Source organism: Pezoporus occidentalis, unplaced genomic scaffold, assembly GCF_034315485.1.
Source record: "Pezoporus occidentalis ecotype Australia unplaced genomic scaffold, CSIRO_AGI_Poc_V1 ctg55, whole genome shotgun sequence".
NCBI classification, from domain to species: domain Eukaryota; kingdom Metazoa; phylum Chordata; class Aves; order Psittaciformes; family Psittacidae; genus Pezoporus; species Pezoporus occidentalis.
In genome coordinates, this window is record NW_026915888.1 from 2,848,156 (window position 1) to 2,865,701 (window position 17,546).

The window sequence follows — 17,546 nt, forward strand, 5'->3', positions numbered from 1 at the left end:
TGCTGGGTATCGGGTCTACATGTGATGGAGTTACTGGAAACAATTGCTGTAGTAGGAATTGCTCCGAGATGCTGCTTTGCTTTATCTCATTTGAGATCTGTAAGTACTCTGCAATTAAAAGACAGAAGATGGATCAGGTGTCAGCAGCTCAGGGCACCAGCCTTTTGTAAGGTGCTTTGGGCTTAAGAAACTAAAGAAACCTCTATCCAGAGTTTAACTTCCAAAATGAGAGGGGCTTTGGGAAGGTTATGCATGAAGAAGCAGGTACCTAGCTGAGCGTGCGTAGATTCAAGAAGAAAAAAGTAACACCATTGTAACTATTGCTTTGAGGATTTCAGGCATACCTAGCAAAAAATGGACAAATATTAAGGAATGGTTTACATTTAGCAGAACAACACTTTTTCCACCACACAGAAGGCTTTTAGGTCCAAAAGATTCCTTATGGTAGAGTCCTGAACCTTAGCCTTGCCACGATTAAGTTCTTATTTCTTGAGTTCTTATAAAATGCTGTGAAGTTAAAAAATCACCATTTTTAGATCCTTTTCCAGTTTATAGATAAAATGCCATCCTAAATGTAAGTAGTATTATGTTTCATTATGCAGTTCTGGGTAGCTCTCAACTTGAAGATGAATCAAAGTAGGCTAAAGAGGAGTACTTTTTTGTGATGTAGATTTATAGCAGTGCACAATAAAGCTCTGCTGCTCAGTTGCAGGTATTTTTGGCATTCCAGTTAAAAGTGTCAAAATAAATGATTAAATTTAAATTACCCAGTAGCAGCTCTGCTCCCCCCATACCGATGTAATAAAGCAAATACTAAAACCGTAAGAGACAAATCCAGCAGCATCCTCCTGCTGTGTCATTAACTTTCTCCCAATTGCTGAGATATTTGCAAGTCTTTCTCCGTGTCCACAATACAGAGTAGGAAAAGCAAGGATGCTTTTAGGCTGAGGGCAGCAGCAGAAGATGACAGGGGAATTGCAAGGTAAGGATTTAACTGTGTCTGTGTTGCTCCCAAACCCCAGACCCTGATGGGTGAGAGGCAGAGCCCCGTGTCCCGTGTGCTGCTCTTGAATGCAATTCTTAGCAATTACAAAGGAAAGAGGACCTGGAACAGCTCAGTGAGTTGTGTCTGTGTTGAATTTGGGTCTCTGTTTTGAATTATATGCTTGGCTATGCTTCTGTGCCCGAGTTGGGAGCTTTGAGCAGTGAGAAGAGGGGTAGAATGGCAGTGCCCATCTCAGGAAGCCATCACTGGGATGTGCTTAGAATCGGTGGTCTTTGTGGGCAGAGTCTGGCCCTATGGCTTTGGTTTGATACGTAGATCCTGGGTTTGAGGGTAGGAGCTTGTGGTTTATTTGTATTTATAGTCTTTTGAACAGAGGAGGAAGAGAACCAGATACATTTCGGAACAAGCAAGAGGACAATAAGTTGAATTTTAGTCCTGTAACATCATTTGAAGGCCCTGACTTGTAATTATATTTCTTTGTTTTATATATTTCCTCCTTCCTATTAATCCAAAACCATTGGCAATAGTTTCTACTTGGTCCAGGTGAGGCACAGGTGATCTTCTCCCCATTACACGCTTGACACCAGAGGAAAAACCCGTTCGTCTGGGGTTTCAGTTCCACACGTGGAATGTACAAGTTGATGGTATTCTATGAAAATTCAGTAAACGTTGAGAAGAGCAGCAAGGCTGAGATCTGTAATTTAAAATAATGGATATCAAGAAATTGTTTCTCATTTGTCTTTACTGCCGAGTTTCAGAGGCACCAAAGAGACTTCATTAGGCTTTTTTCCTCTAAATAGCTTCATTTATCTCAATCAGTGATGGGTTCTAGAGGTGCCTGTCTATTATGTTTAATAATACACAGGGTAAAAAAACCCTCATCCTTTCACCATTTGTGACATACATGGAAAGGATGTAGGAAATCTTTTCTCAGTGGGAGATAGGAAAAAAGCCTTCATCATGCCAGATAAATGCATTTTTTGTTGCACAATGTGATCTGCAGGCAGGATATTTAAATCTTTGATTTATATGGATTGAAGTTGCAGTTAAAGAAATGACTTTGGAAACTCGGGTTTAAGTAAATACTATCACCTAAACATGATGTGATTTAATCCTGTGAATGTTACACCCCCTAAGGAAACAGTCTGGTCCTTTGAATAGAAATTTTATGGGAAAACTGAAAATTGGGAAAAGCTGGGTTTAATCCCTCCCACTCGGAATCACAGAATGATTGGGGTTGGAAGGGACCACTGCAGATCATCTAGTCCCACCCTCCTGCTAAAGCAGGTGCATCACCATCAGGTTGCACAGGATCACATCCTGCTGGTGGGTTTTCAATGTCTCCAGAGAGGGAGAGTCCACAACCTCCTGGGCAGCCTGTGCCAGTGCTCTGCTACCTTCATAGTAAAGAATTGTTTCCTGCTATTCAGATGGACTTTCTGTGTTTCAGTCTGTGCCTGTTGCCCCTTATCCTGTGCCTGGGCACCACTGAAAAGAGCCTGGCTCCATCTTCTTGACAGCCGGCCTTAAAATACTTGTACGCATAGATTTGTCTGTTCTGGACTTAGCAATCAGCCTGTGTGCTAGGTTGGACACAAACCAGTAGCAGCAACAAGAGCATCTGAATTTATGCCTGACGCAGCACTACTCGAACCACAGGCCTAATTCTGAGCAATGTTCTGCTCCATCCCTCTCTGAGCGCAGCTTCTGGTTTTCCTCCTCTCCCACATAACGTGGGTATGGGTTTGGCACAGCTGAAGAAGCGCTTCCGAGGAACTAAACTTACTTTTGATCATTGGTGCCCTTCAAAAGAGTGTGCAAATGGTTGAGAAGTGATTTTTCTCCATAGGTTACCCAAGGCAGGTTGCTTGCAGTGTCTGCCCAAAGGAGTGTTGCGTTTGGGAGTGAGGTGAGGTGCAAACAGAGGGTTCATCTAATAGAAAGGAGTAAAGAAAGATTAGGTCCAGGAAATTAAAACCCCAATAGATCTTCTTGTTATGGGCTCCAGGCCAATGCTCCCATCCAAAGTGCTGCTCCCTGGGCTTGGAGGGAATAAAGGAGATGAGATTAATATATAAATAGATAAATAAAAGGTGAATTCTAAAGCAAAAGTAGCAAACCTGATGGCAAACATGGGTGGGAAGCTCGCAAATCGCATGTCACCATGTGGTGATTCAGATTGAGCAGGTACCCTGCCTAAACAGGGTTTTCTCTCCCTAAATAAAATGCTAGCCTGCTCTTGCATATGGTTTGCTTTGAATCCCAAAGGCCAGTGTATGAGCAGGCTAAAAACCAAGAGTTTCTGTAAAAGGGGTTTCTAAAAGGAGTTGTTTTTCATGGTTGTTAGAAAGGAAGCTTTACCTGGCACATCTGAATACTGAAGTCTACCAAATGAAACACCAAATGAAATGTTCATGAGTACAAGAAACTTGGGAAGCTCCATTTGTGCCCTAAACTTATTTTGTCATTATTTGGCAGGAAGAAAGGCTTGTTCTGGATATATGGTGCCTCTAGAGAATGGCTTAGTGGTATAAGAGCTGCTTTGAAGTAACTCGGATGGCACGACATTGATGTGTAACTAGTTCTGTACATCAGCACCAGGTGCAAAGTATGCCTTTGTTTAACTTTGACAAGTTGCAGGTGAAATATAGAGGAGCTGTGTAATTGCCAAGAGAGAAAAATGGATTTCTGAAGAGAACTTTTGGAATCACTTATCCTAGGAAGGGTTGGATTGGCAGTTTCCATGCTCCAGAAGGGTTTTTTTTCCCATTGCTGCAAAATCTGCATGTCCGAGAGCCCACATTTGAACCCAGGAACATCAGTTTGTTAATTCAAGCCTTGTGGGTGATTTCTATGCAATTTGCTGGTTGAGTAGTCCTGTTTCCAATGGGTAAAGGCCGGGGGGGATGAATTCGAAAACATAAATGGAAATAAGGCCTTTGAATTCCATTGACATACGGGGGAATGAGGACATTTGGTCTATAGCTGTATGGCTGCAGTGATCCCATCCTTTGTATCAACAGAGGATGCATTTGGGAAATACGAACCTATACCCATAGCCCTGCGTCATCTGGGTATGCCAAGGAGGTTGCAGAAGTAGGTAAGCGGATGGAGTGGGTGGGTGGCAGTGAGTTTGTGGCATGTAACACATTGGTTAGGATAAATACAAGTGTGATGATTATTCAGACACTCAGGGTAAAAATATCCAGATCAAAAATAGGTCTGTACTTTCAGAGATAGCTATGTGTCTTGAGGCTTCCTGCGTGGCATCCTTAAGGATCAGCAAAATCAATTCAATGAGGGCAAGAGGTTTAAGCTAGTGCGTAAAAAAGATTTAATGAGACAGGAAATGTGTTAAAATGGGGGTCCTTGGAGGTTTTGCTGTATCATGTGGTGCAAATATTAAGGCTGGCGATGTATCTATGCATTAAGAGACCACTGACTAATTTACACATCCTGGCAAGCTTTCTGTGAAGCTGCAGAAGTGGGGAGAGAGTGGTTAATGTGACGGCAATTACTGAGTTAACCGGAGTGCGGAATCGAGGCAGATGTGCTCTGGTTTGCTGGTCCTGTTGAGCATTAGCACAGTTAGCATCTGATGATTAAGTTCTCCAGATAAGTGCAAAGGATTAGACCTTTTCTCTCCAACAGTTTACCTGAAATGGGATAATCAGACATGATCTTTCTTTGCAAGCCACAGCTTATGGAAATCAAGCGTGATATATCTAAGTTGTGTCATTCTTAACACAAATACATAATAAATCCCCAGGGATCTGTTTTGAAGGGATCTAAGATCCAGCATTTTCTATCAGAGCTTATTTCCTCCAGTTCACTCCTAAAAAAAGCATCCCATCACTTTGGGTTATGTAGTTTTATTTCATCATCTTATTGCAGCTTGCACATGGATCTGCCTCGACAAGTATGTTTTCAGCACACCGTGTGGAGTGTCATGCACAGCTAGAGGCTCTCCCAGCATGTACTGTGGAACTGTCTTAATTTAACATCCCAGGTTTAAAATACATCATCCATTCTTGTGGCTTGTTAAAGATGGAAGAGGTCTTCAGGTGGGTGGTTCAAGAGCCCTCGAAGCATTAGAAAGTCAGTGCCAAGCTCTGTTTCCAGAAGCAAAGCTTCCATTGATGCATTGAGAGGGCTGTCTAGGGCAAAAGGAGGTCATTAGTTTTGAAGGCAATGCATGTAAAACCAGACTCTACATGCATGCTGGATTTTCAGGCTTCTGGTCCTTTAATATCCTATTCACTCTCTTTGTTGAGTGCTGTGGAGAAATATGGTTTCCAAAGGTTACAGCCACTCCTGGGATCAATAATTCAGGCACAGCTGCGTACAAGGAATAAGTCAATATCAGTTTTCCAACACATTGGAATGTAGGTTTCTCTGCATGAGCAGGATGTCTGTGGTCTCTGGATTGGTGGGAGAAGGTGGTGGGCTTGTTCCAAGGTTACTTCCAGGCCACTGCCACTGGTGTTTGATTTCATTATGAGCAACAAGTAGGTGGGAGGTTAATTTTGTTGCCTGGGGGAAATACGGGCTCTCAGCTCCATGTAGTGTGTGATTGAGCCCATATGGCTGCTGGTCAGAGGGACTTGGGTTGAGGGTAGCAAATGTAGGCAAAATGATGATAGAGACCTGGTAGAGCAAAGCTTTCCCTTGGGCTGCTGGTCCCAAGTGGGTCCTAGAAGGCTGTAGAGATGCCCTGCAAGTGGAGTGCTTTCAAGGGCATGAAGCTGGGCAGCATGCAGTTATGTTTCCTTATGTTTGCAGTGAAATGACAATGTTTGGAGTAGTGGGTGAGCTTAGAGACACTATGTTAGCTGCTGTCACATCTGATAAACTGATCATTAATCACCAGTCATTGTCTTTCTTCAGAAACATGTTCACTGTGTATTTGTACATATTTCTAAGCTAATGGTTCTTGATACAGTTGTATCAGAGATCTAAGCTTGTCACTTAAACTTGTAAAATGCCCCTTATGAAATTCAGCTTTCCATGTTAGGGTTTTCAAGGACTGTTCTGGAATTTTCTATGAAAATATTGATCAAAACGTTATTTTTCTAAACCCCAAACCTGCTGAACTGAATCAACCACCTGACGGTTCAGCAGAGCATCTCACCAGGCTCCTGCACGGATGTGGTCTTTCAAATGCTCTTCCATCCTTCCTAGGGAGGAAACCCATCCCACATTGCCTTGTAGCCTTACCAGAACTGGTGCGGTGGCTTCATACCAAGGTTTGCCCCATTCTGGAGGACTGTCTCCAGAATAATTCTCAAGCATTTCTTTCATTTGAAAGAAGTGGCCTGTTACAGATTACCTTTTCCCTGTCAAGGACGTTTAGGACACAGTGACTTGTGACCATGTGTGGGTTTTCAGCAAGGTATTATGCCTGGTACCCACTGTGCTTGAACTTGCTTAATAAAGTGTTCTGATGAAAAACTTAGTTTTACGTGATTCTTTCTACCTAATTCATGTTAAAATATTATGCATTTATGCGATATTCATGATTCTGAAAATGAAATTCAGAGAGGAGCAGTCAGGGCTCTCCTGTTCCCCACCCCAGTGCCGTCACTCAGTGTTTTGGGTCCAGGAACAGACTATTACAAGGAAACAGGACATCAAAAGTCCTGGTTCAAGAACATCTGGGTGATCCTGGTTTTCAAGGGGTCATGGTTTGCAGTTGGATGGAGTCATATTTAGTGAGGCTCATTGAACTCTTCCAGAATTGAAAGGAAAGGATAACAGAAGAGGGAGGAAAAAGCAACATTAAAACCTAAAAATGGTAACTTTAACAGGGTAGGAGTTCTTAAACTACTGCTTCAGTGTGGGGTGGCATAAAGAGAAGGTAAAAAGCCAGAAGAGCTTGCAGGCTTGTTATCAGTCTTTGGAATGGGGTAAGAACAGTTGCTGTCCTCCATGTGTACTCCTGTAGACACTTGCTCAAGCTTTACTTGGCTGTCTAATTGTTTTATTCTCCTATTTCACTTCAGGCTCCCTAGGAAACCTCAGTTCTCTATCCCCTAAAGGTCACAAAGGCTGGTTTTGTTACGTGGACTCCTGCTCCATTACTGCAGTCCATAGGTTCTTTCTAATCCCCAGAATTGATTTATGTAATCCTTGCAGATGCCATTTGTTACACGTTATTCTCAGCATTCATTCACAGCACAAGCAGATGGTCAACGAAACCAATTAACCTTTCGTGGTCTCCCTTGCAGGCTTTCCACGTGGTTTTGAGTCTATGGGCAAATGAACAAAAACTATCAGGAGACCTCATGCCAGAGCGTGATGAATAGGAGAGCTGACTGGCATGTGTGCTGTGCTCAAATAAACCTCACCCCCCGGGCTGGAGCACTGGAGGAGGACTATTGCTGACAAAACAGGTAGGAGAAAAGAGCTGCCAAGAGATGAAGTGACCTAGGTCTGCCTTGTCTGCTTGTTTAATGGTGTGGAGGTTAGGGAGAGATGACAGTTTAACTTCATTCCTTGGTTGGGTTTTGTTGGTTTTAATGGGGTTTTCAAGGCATGAGGAATGTGTGTTTTGAGGTTAAATGACAGGTTTTGTTATAAATGGTTTTCAGTCATCAAAGCTCTCGCTAAGTGCAAGTGAAATAAAACCCCCTGTTTTAAGAGCAATAAATGTAATATATGTGTAATTAAAAATCGCATCCCTGCTCTTCACTGATAAACTGGAAGACAGACCATGTAAATTTAAAGCAGTATTCATTGTTAACTTTTATGATAGAACTATAAATAAGTATTGAGGTGGATCCTATCTCAATCCCTCTGTGTAATAAAAACACAGCCGTGTTTGTGCTGCGCTATGCATCCTTTGATTGCTTTGTGGTCCATTATCTTATTATTGGAGCATGTGGCCTGTTGGATGGATGCATCTATGGTGGCCTTTTGTGCAACCCTGAAGAAAGCAGACTGAAAGACCTTGGCAGGGTGTGGTAGGGCTGTGTTGGGGTTCATAGTGGGGTTTTTGGGAGTGTCTTTAGTCTCCACAGGGATCCTGGTCCTACCCAGCAGATACTGCCTTGTGTGCGGAGCTGTAGTTATTCTACCTGTAGGATCTATGTCTGTCTGTGGTGTTTCTAGCATGCCTAATGCTACCTGTGTATCAGACTGTATGCGTTAAGCAGAGCTAGGAGTTGACAAACCTACCAAGAAACCTCCCTCTGCCTATAACTCTACTGCTTTTAGTGAAGACAGCGTAGTCTGTCCCAGCTGGAGAAACATCCCACACCTGTCCCTTGCCACTGAATAGCCTTGGCTTGCTGGAAAGGTTTACTCAGGGTCTGAGGTGATGATTTACTGCCAGTAATAGCCATGTGCTTGTCTATATAGAGATACTTGCCATTTATCTTTCCTTTTGTTTGGGCTGTCAGGGCTGTTTGAGCTAGGAAGTAGAGAGCCGAAGGTGTTTCTCTTTCATTACTCCGAGAGTGCCCAAATGACTCTAGGAAACTTCTCCAAAGAGCACAGACTTTGATCCCATCCACGGGTTGTTCAGATTGTGCTCTGGTATCAGGTGAGGGCCTATGGGCTGTAATTACTCATTCGGGTTAATCCTTGTCTCAGCTTTGTACTGAGACAAGAGCCAGGCCTGGGGCTGTACCTGCTCTGCACCATGATGGGCACCAAAGATCAACCCAGGCTGCCTCTTCCTGGGGGAATCTCTAGGTTCTTTTCCCTTTGTTTCCTCCCTGTGTTACCAAAGCTGGGGCTGCACAGGGACAGCTGATATTTCCTTCTCCCTCCAGCCCTGTACTTTGATGCCTGGGAGCGCATGGTGCTCTGTGGCTTGGGCTCCATCTGAACAGGTCTGAGCCAGGAGGCTGAAGCTCACTCTGCTTCAACCATCCAGGTGAAACCTCTGCATCCCTCTCTACTTATAGCAGGAAAGAGGTTCAGATAAAAGTAGAAGTGACTGTGCTCTGAAAGCCTGAGTCTGATCTCTTCTGTTTTGCATATTCCACTCTTAATATAAGCCAAATAAAATCCTAGATTTTCAGGTGGAATTGGGGCTCTTTTACGTCAGGCTGGGTTTTAACATTGCAACATGGAAAGAATCTGTATAATAGAAGTAAATGATTGAGGACTTCTTGCAATGAACTTTGGAACCCCTTAATGCTGTGCACCTCTTATGGGTGGGCAGCCTCGCCAAGCAGAGCTGAATTCAGTGTGGGGAAGCTTGTGCCGCTCCAGGGAAGACACTTTCAGAAGTGAAGGTTATTCCAATTTTAATACCTGTGCTCTGCTTTAATGTTCAATCACAGCCAGGTCTGCGCTTCTTCACAAGTGTGAAAATTATTGTTGGAGAAGGAATTCTTAAAATGCCATTATCATACGCAGTAAAACAGATGAAGAAATCTTACCTGGGGCAGCAGTGGCTAATGGTACTTATAAACCAGGCTATAAACCTATGCAGCTCTTGTGACCAGGGAAGCATAGCAGGTTTGAAGCCTCCATCCTCATCTTCTCATAAGCATGGGAGTGCCATGTGAGGACGTCAGGAGAAGTGTTGGTCTCATCAGCATCTGCCCATTGCTGTAACTGCAGCACCCAAAATCACTGCATCCTCAGGACACACTGGGATTGGCTTGGGATCTGCTCTTATCCCAGCCTGTAATTGTGTTGCAGTGGTTGGAGGGTCAAGACTGGCATGAAATGGGAGAGGCACTGGGGCTCTGGTGGTCTCATGGGGTGAGGGTCTGAGTAGGGTGCCTCTCTGGTCTTGCATTATTGAGAGCTCTTCAGCATTTATGGCACAGTCTTGTCAGCAGCAGAAAGGCTGTTTTGAGTGATGCTTACAATTAAGGTTTTGCATATAAAAACCTTAGGTATGGCAGTTATTTAGTGTTAATTGTATTTGATTTCTTAAAATCATCAAGTTGGTCTGGTTCTGCGATACCCTGCTTGAAGTCTTCCACATGAGAACCCTCTGTTTTGTGAGGGATAGAAGGGAAATGACTTGCCCATACACCTGCTTTCAAAAGCAGGAACGACACTCCCTCTCCTTCCTCAAAATTGGAGTCTAATTTTGAACTTGATATTCTCTGATTAAAATATAAGGGCTCTGCATGTGTCCAGTTATAGAAAGTAGCATCTAACTTCCAGCTGGCTGCTCCATCTGTTAAAACATCCCTGTGTAACTGCTGCGGCTGTTTGTAAGCTAACACTGAAAATGATGGCACTGGGGTTTCTTTGCGGAAGGGGGTACCAAGACGTTCCCTGCTGGGACGGTTTCCCTTTGGCCATTGCACGTAGTGGAAACCCAAGCTGCTGCTCTTTGCCTGGAACTTGTCGTGGGCATCATCCTGTCCGTGCTCAACCCCATCTGGGCAAAAGAGAGCCATAAAAGCTTTCAGAGAGCTGCTGCTTTGACAGAAACACTTGAAGGCAAAGGTATTTTTTCCTGCCTCTGGTTCAGAGGTAGCCAAAAGGCAGTGATGTTTATCTGCCATCCCTCTGCTGACGCTCTCCCTTTTGTTACTTGTGTGGTAAATGCCACAGTTCAGGCAGCTGCAGAGCAAGCCCTGTTTAAAGTGTAAGTCAAGGGTATTTTTAAGACTTCCTTAATAACATCAAGTAACTGGTGACTATCTTTTAACTCCCTATTAAGTCGTATGTCAGGGCTTAATGGAAGCTGATGAGGATGCTGGCTTGTTGTAACTTCTTGTTATGGTTTAGGTACCTGATTTGTCGTGGCTTTTATTTTCCTGAATAAATAGATCAGTAAAGACTGAACTGGGCCTCCACACTGGGTTTAGGAATCTTTGTATTTTGAATTTGATGAAGAATTAAGGTTGTAGTCCATCTGTAGGTGGATAGATGATACTTATTGCAACTAGCTCAGCTGGCTTGGTATTTTATCCCCACGGACGGCAAATGACTCCCAGTTCTTCAATTGGGAGCTGTAGGTGACACAGGCAGAGGCCGTGTCTGTCAGGGCTTGGTGGGCAGCATGTGTAAGTACTGAGCCTCAAACCATGCTCCTGTATTAAGCAGGAATCTGCCTCTTCATGAGCAGCTTCATTACCAAGTTAAATTTAATCCCTTCTTTTCCTTTTAGAGGGTCTTTGCAGAATATATACCGTGAACAGCATTAAAAGCTGCAGAGAATGCAATCTGCCTTCATCCTTCTCTCTACCACCCAGCCCTCAACCTCCCCCAAAATGTCCTTCCTTCTGCCCCATGTCTTCTGTTAAGGGGTCCAGTTCTCCCCATCCCTAACGGATACACAACCTGAGCAGCACTCGTGGAGCTAGAAGATGACGTGCCAGCACCAGGCTCTATAACCCCAAACTTGGCTTCAGACAATAAATTTCTTAATTCCCTTCATGAACAGTTTCTTGCAGGAGTTAATTACATTTTAAAGTGATGATTGATTCTCCTGATGTGGTTGAAACCACTGCAATTAAACGTAAGAGCAGCAAGAACAGTAAAAGAAGTATTAATATGCAAAATGCTCAAATAACCCTTTTTTTTTCCCCCAGCTCCCTCTTGAAACGTTTCCACACCTACGTGTGCTTTGCTCCTCTTATTTTTTTATAGCGGGTAATTAGGAAGCAAGTTAACTTGACAAATGCAGTCGCTGTTGTATATGATGGGAGTTGTGAGGTATTTCAGGATCGACATATTTCTGCTTGCATTTAATGTTTTTGGATTAAATCTAAGCTGCACAACTCCAGTATTTTAGTGGCTCAAAAGCAAACTGCTTCTCCCTCTATGGTTTTACCCGTTTGGATTTGTAGCTATTGATTTGTTGGGAAAAGAAATGTTTCAGGAAGCGACTCCTTAAATCGAGAGTGAGGCAGCTTGGTTCTCCCTGTTTTCAGTCAGGCTTTGGTAGCTCTGTGGGAATTTCTCCCACTCATTCCTCCTGATGCACAACTGAAGGAGACTTCAACTCTTCCAAGTGTGAAACCAGCTCATCTTTAAGCACAAGGGATCTGTAGATAAATATTGTTTGTAGCATTAAAGATGATGAGCTGGGAAAAATCATCCCTGTTCCACTGAGCTCCATCAGCATATTCCAGCTGGGAATGTAGCTGACATGTTCAGCCAAATCCTACATAAGACTCAATTCAGAGACACGCGTGCGAGGTAAAATCCAGCAGTGTGACCACAAGCTCCTCTATGTTTATCTGCTGAAGGATTTGCTAATTGTTCTGCCTAATGGGGTCTTGTAGAGCCTGGAGAAGTTGTCTCATTTTCTGCTTCACACAGGTTTTCTGGTTGTTTTTTTTTTTCTTTGCTGTCAAAAACTCCCCAAACATCCATTAGTTTCATTTGCTACACAGACAATGAATTAATTTCCTATTTTTCCTGTCATTGTGCTCACTGCAGATTTAATTAACAATAGCTAATCTCAGTTTCTCACTGCCTGTTACTTCTGCCTTTGATTTTCTTTATTATTATTATTACTGTTATTTTTCTCCTAGAGGATTCAACCCCTCAATCCTTTCCTGGGTCCTAAAATGACCTTTGGGAAGGACAGACCTTGCCATCTGTTTCCTTGTCCCTTTGGGAAAAGGCCGTAAACACAGGATTGAGACACTGCAGTCAAATCCATCGCCGCTGCTCCTACTGACTGGAGACTAAAGAGCACCAATGCCAAACGTGCGCTTCCATTAGTTAACAGCTACTCCCATAAGCACTACCTCACAAGAAAACTATATAACTGCCAGGATGATTTATGGGTTTCTATTGCTAAGCTCCGACTCAGATAATTTTTCAGTGTCCACTTTACTGCAGCACTGCGTAAAATAGAATTAAAACTTGGACTTTGGGTTGAGCCTTCACGTCAGGAAATGACTTATTTTGGGCAATGTTTTCTTTTGGGGAAGTGGACAGCAAGGATGTGGAGGGCACGAGGAGACCTGTGAGGCTTAGGTGTGAGGGGAGCAGCTTATTTTTGCAGGAAGGCTTTTATGGGAAGTGTGCTGCTATGGCCCTGGGCTGGCAGGATTATCCCATTGGTGACTGGAATACAATAGGCAGACACTTGGGGATGTGGCAGGGAGGAAAGCCCACCTTTAAAATGTGAGCAATTCAAAGGAGCTTCTTGGGTCTTCCTGCCCTGCGTCTGCTAAACGTGAGCTTGTAATTTCTCTGTCCTTATGTCCTGATTGTGCTCTGCCACCAAACTGCAAACACAAAAAGGCACAAATCAAGTAGTGTGGGCATGTTTAACCAGTACCCCATTGTTAACGCAGGGCAGATGTTGGCGCAATGGGGCTCCTCCAGGCTGGCAACTGGGGAGATGCTCCAGGTCTTCTCCTGATGAGGCTCAGTGCTTTTGGAGGCCTGGAAGCATTTGTAGCTACTTCATATCCTCTTAATTGTCCCTAGGTGGGGTTAAATCATTTTTGCAAAAACAAAAGCATCACTTGCAGTGCCTTTTCTGCAGGGGCTGATTGCAAGAGATCAGTGATTTGGAGCTGCACTGTGTACTGCTATGTGCACTGCAACACCTCCTATGCTGTATTTTAGGGGTCCTGCTGTGAGCAGGTAAGGATGTGAGGATGCATTTTACTAGAGAGGGACAGACATTCATTGCTACTGTACTTTATTCGTGATAAAGGTGCAGAGCATCCACCAGTAGCAGGAGCTGGTTGACGGCTGTTCTGAAGTGAAGCGCTGAGATTTTCCCGGTGGAAACCTTTTCAGCATGACCTGTAGTGAAACTCCACCTTGTGCGTTTTTCCTCACACTCTGGTTTCTAAGCTTTTATTGGAATAGGGCACTGACTCTTCTGAATATTTGATTAATGAAAATATGCCTTTTTCATGGGTGCACAGTGCAATATTTTATCTTTTGTATTAGGTGCTGTAGTGAGCCCAGCAATTCTGCAGAGATAGAGATTATGCAGCACAATGATGAAGTATGAAAGGTGATGCGAAGTTCACAAGAGGGGAAGGAAGAGTAGAAACCCTAGGCAAATGAGTCTGGGCTTTTCAGCTTCTTCATATAGCAGCTGCATTGCAATTCTGATATGCAAGTGTGGCAGAAGTGCTGAAACACCAGATTTAATGAGGTAAATTTGCCCTCTAGGATAAACCTCCAATTTACTTATATTTGTATAAGCATGTGGTGATTTACAGGTAACATCATGAAGTTATTGCAGTGGGCAAGCAGAAAGTTCCCAATACAGGCAGCAGCAGCTGGGACAAATAGGCATCCTCTCTTTATCCTTCTCCCTCCTTAGAAAGCAAGAAATGCCTGGCTTAGATAAAATAAGTGTTTAAATCACCCCGTATGTGTGTAATATTTATGGTGCTAATTTGTACTGTTGGATTTATCCCCTGCCTGGTGAGAGAGAGTTTTTTTTTCTGATGCCCTCAATGGCTTCTGCTTCCCAGTTTATATCAGTTGCTGTCATTTTTTATATCACTTGAAAGCCGATGTGTGGAAGTGGAACTTGTACCAACGTGTTACAGCACAGTTAAAAATAACTTTGGTGGTTGTCCAGGTTTCTTCCTGTTTGCTGGAGGAACCAGAGGGCTTTCTCTCGGAGGGCTGGTTAATTGGGGCTCTGTCTAAAGGTGTAAGGTTATTCCAAGATTTAAGGTGGATGTTGTGTAGGACTCAGTGTGGTTTTGAAACGGCGCCCAGCTTCTAAACTGGTTTCTCCCCGGTAAAATGAATAACCTTCCTTTGGGAAATGCGTTTTCCTGTGTGATTTGGAGAGCTGTGGTCAAAGCTCTTCTCATTTAGTTTACCTTTGGCAATTTGCAGCCCAGGTTTTCTCTGCAACGTGATGCCGAGAAGTTGGGCTGGTGCAAGCGTTGCTGGGCAAGGTTGGAGGGCTGGGGTTGAAGGAAACTCATCCGACCGACAGTGCTTGCGCTGCAGGTTTTAGACAACTGGGAGTGAGCTTTGATTTTTAAATACCTCTGGATAAATTAACATCTAGAACCTGGGTTATGTTCACGTCTTGTTCTCTGAGATAATATTCCTGAGGCTAGCAAGGCAGCGCAGCTACTAAGGTATCAGGTTAAACCGTTTTACCTTGAACCCCCAGTATGAATTATTCAACGCTTCCTCATTAGTAGTCATCCATATAACCTCACTTGTCACTCATCAAAGGTTACATTTTCCATCTATGCCCAGTTCTTCTTGTCCCTGTCTAGACCTCCCAAAGCCTTACAGGATTAATAAGCACTGAATTACAGGGATGCAACTGATGGTGCCTCTTCCCCTCTAACTTCTGCCTCCTAAATGCCAAGCCAGCCGCAGCATGAGCATCTGCAGCTAAGCAAACCCATGAAGAACATGGGCAAAGCAGTCTGCTGGAGAGTGCTTGTTTCCTCCCAAGGTTACACTCTGCGTCAGATTCCATCAGAAATCAAAAGGTGCAGGCTGGAAGCGCTTTGGTCCCATCAGGTCTGGAGAGACAAATAACCTGGGGGAAGCAGTGAGGGACAGGCTGGTGGCAAGTGATTGAAGCAGGATGTGATCTGAAAGGTAGGCACAGATGGAGCGTGCAGGTGTTCAGCTGCCAAGGGCTTGGCAGGGAGCTGGAAGACTTGAGGCTGTTTTACTAAGAAGTTGCAAGTGTTCAGACAGCAGATTTGACTAGGTTGGGTTTTTTTTTTCCTCATTATTTGGAAGCTGTGTGTGCCCCATCTGATGCGCAAGAGCCCCTTCTTGCAATGCCATCAAGGGATAAAAAGGATGCTGCTGGGGTCAGTGGGTGCTTCCCTCAGCTCCAGCTTGACTTTTGCTGGTGTTGACAGCGATGGATGATGCCTGTCTGGCTTCTCTGCTCTTGGTTTGGGTGTTAAACAAATGTACAGCCTTCAGGAAGGAGGGACTCCTGCTCAACTGCTCCCCAGAGACTTACTGGGGTCCTTGATGCAGTGGAGGAGGCAGCAGGGATTAGAGTTTCAGGGAGGAGTGGGGAGCTTCAGCAGGGAGCTGGCCAAGGGGAGCAGAGAGGAGTCTGTTCATGGGGGAGCATCCCATATGCTTGACTGTAGCTCAGGCACCCACCCTAGGAACACTTCTGGGCACAGGAGCAGGTTATGAAGGGGAATGGTGCCCCGGGCAGCGGAACTGGGACTTTCAGCTGCCTCTCCTAGGAACCCCAATGGCCTTTAGACCTACAAAAAGCCCTTAGGGAAAGGAGAGACCTAAGAAAAGCGTGCTCAGACTCCTGGCTGCCAGTCTGCCTGCACTTCCCCAGTAACTTCTGAACCTGTTTCATGTGCATCCTGACAGGGAAGTAACTGCAGGGCTTAAAATTGCCAGGAAAACCCATGGGCAGGGAGGGTTGTCTGGAAAAGCGAGATGAGCACCAGGAAATCCGCGCAGGAAAGCATCCCAGGCAGGAGGCAGAAACTTGGATTTTTCCTGGAACAGATTTTCTCTGCCGGCACGAGGAAGTGACAGCCTCGTGCAGATGTTGTGCCCAGCGGTTGTGCCCTTAGCACAGCTGGAAGCGTGTTGTGAGGGAGGGAAGCATTGTTAAGCCAGGTCAGGCCGTGCTCTGGCATTGCAGAAGCAGGAGGACTGCAGGAAGTGAGGAGCTTTTGGCAGCTGCAGGCATCAGGGGAAACCCCTCCTGTCTCCTACAGAAATAACAGGAGAAACTGGCCTTTTCCATCCTTGCTATTTCCTTTCGCACTGCTCATTCTGAATCTGGACTGGATGCATTGAAGTTAATTACAAAATGAAAACATTCCAGGAAATAATGAATTTGCACATGATAACTGCAACTTGTTTAAAGGTCACTGGGTAAGGACCGTTTAAGAAGCTAATAAAGATCTTGCATCCACAAGATTGTCATCGAATTGTTTGCTCATTTAGTAGCAGGCTTCTCTGAGTTACTCAGATTTATTCTTCAGCAAAAGGAGGTGGGAAGTGGCCTTTTCAGTGGCTCTTATTGTAACATTTCATTTCACCTTTAAGGAAAGCTGATGATTCAACCTTGATTGCTATTGCAGGGGTGACAGCGATGATTATGTACCCAGAACATCCAGTGAAATAACTCAATCTGCTCTGCTGCTGGTGATGCTGTGTGTAATGTGGTGTTCAGTATGGTGTGATTCAATACACTGGTGTGTTTGTGCCCTTGGTTGAACCGCAGCAGACCTGTGCAGGGACTTCTCATGTGTTCTGCTGTCAGATCTGCCTCTTCTCTACCTGGGGTCTCTCCTCCCAGCAGAGGGATTCCAGGTGTGATATGGGAGTCCTGTATCTGGTTGTATCCTTCATGTGGAATCTGGACCCGTTCTTGTGGTCATTGAAAGTGACAGTGAAGCTTTCACTGGTGGAATGGAGAGCTGGGGCTGGAGCAGAGAGGGGGAGTTTGTGCCATTTATCTTTAGGACCGGTACCTCTATAGCAGCGAGAGTGGAGAAGGCAGCAGTTGGACACTGTGTGCCAGAACTGGTGATTGCTGGGGTTGATGCCAAGATCATAGAATCACAGAATATTTAGGGTTGGAAAGGACCTTAAGATCATCCAGTTCCAACCCCCCTGCCATGGGCAGGGACACCTCACACTAAACCATGGCATC

The 17,546-nt window shown here is 44.5% G+C and overlaps 1 protein-coding gene across 3 annotated transcripts in view; it reads left to right on the forward strand.

The window, feature by feature from the left end:
• FSTL4 (follistatin like 4) overlaps positions 1 to 17,546 on the forward strand; it is a 391,441-nt gene that overhangs the window by 41,668 nt on the left and 332,227 nt on the right. For all 3 annotated transcript variants that reach the window (XM_062638106.1, XM_062638103.1, XM_062638109.1), the window contains exon 2: positions 7,234 to 7,398. The gene's annotated coding sequence lies outside the window, so the exon portion shown is untranslated. The remainder of the gene's footprint in view (positions 1 to 7,233; positions 7,399 to 17,546) is intronic.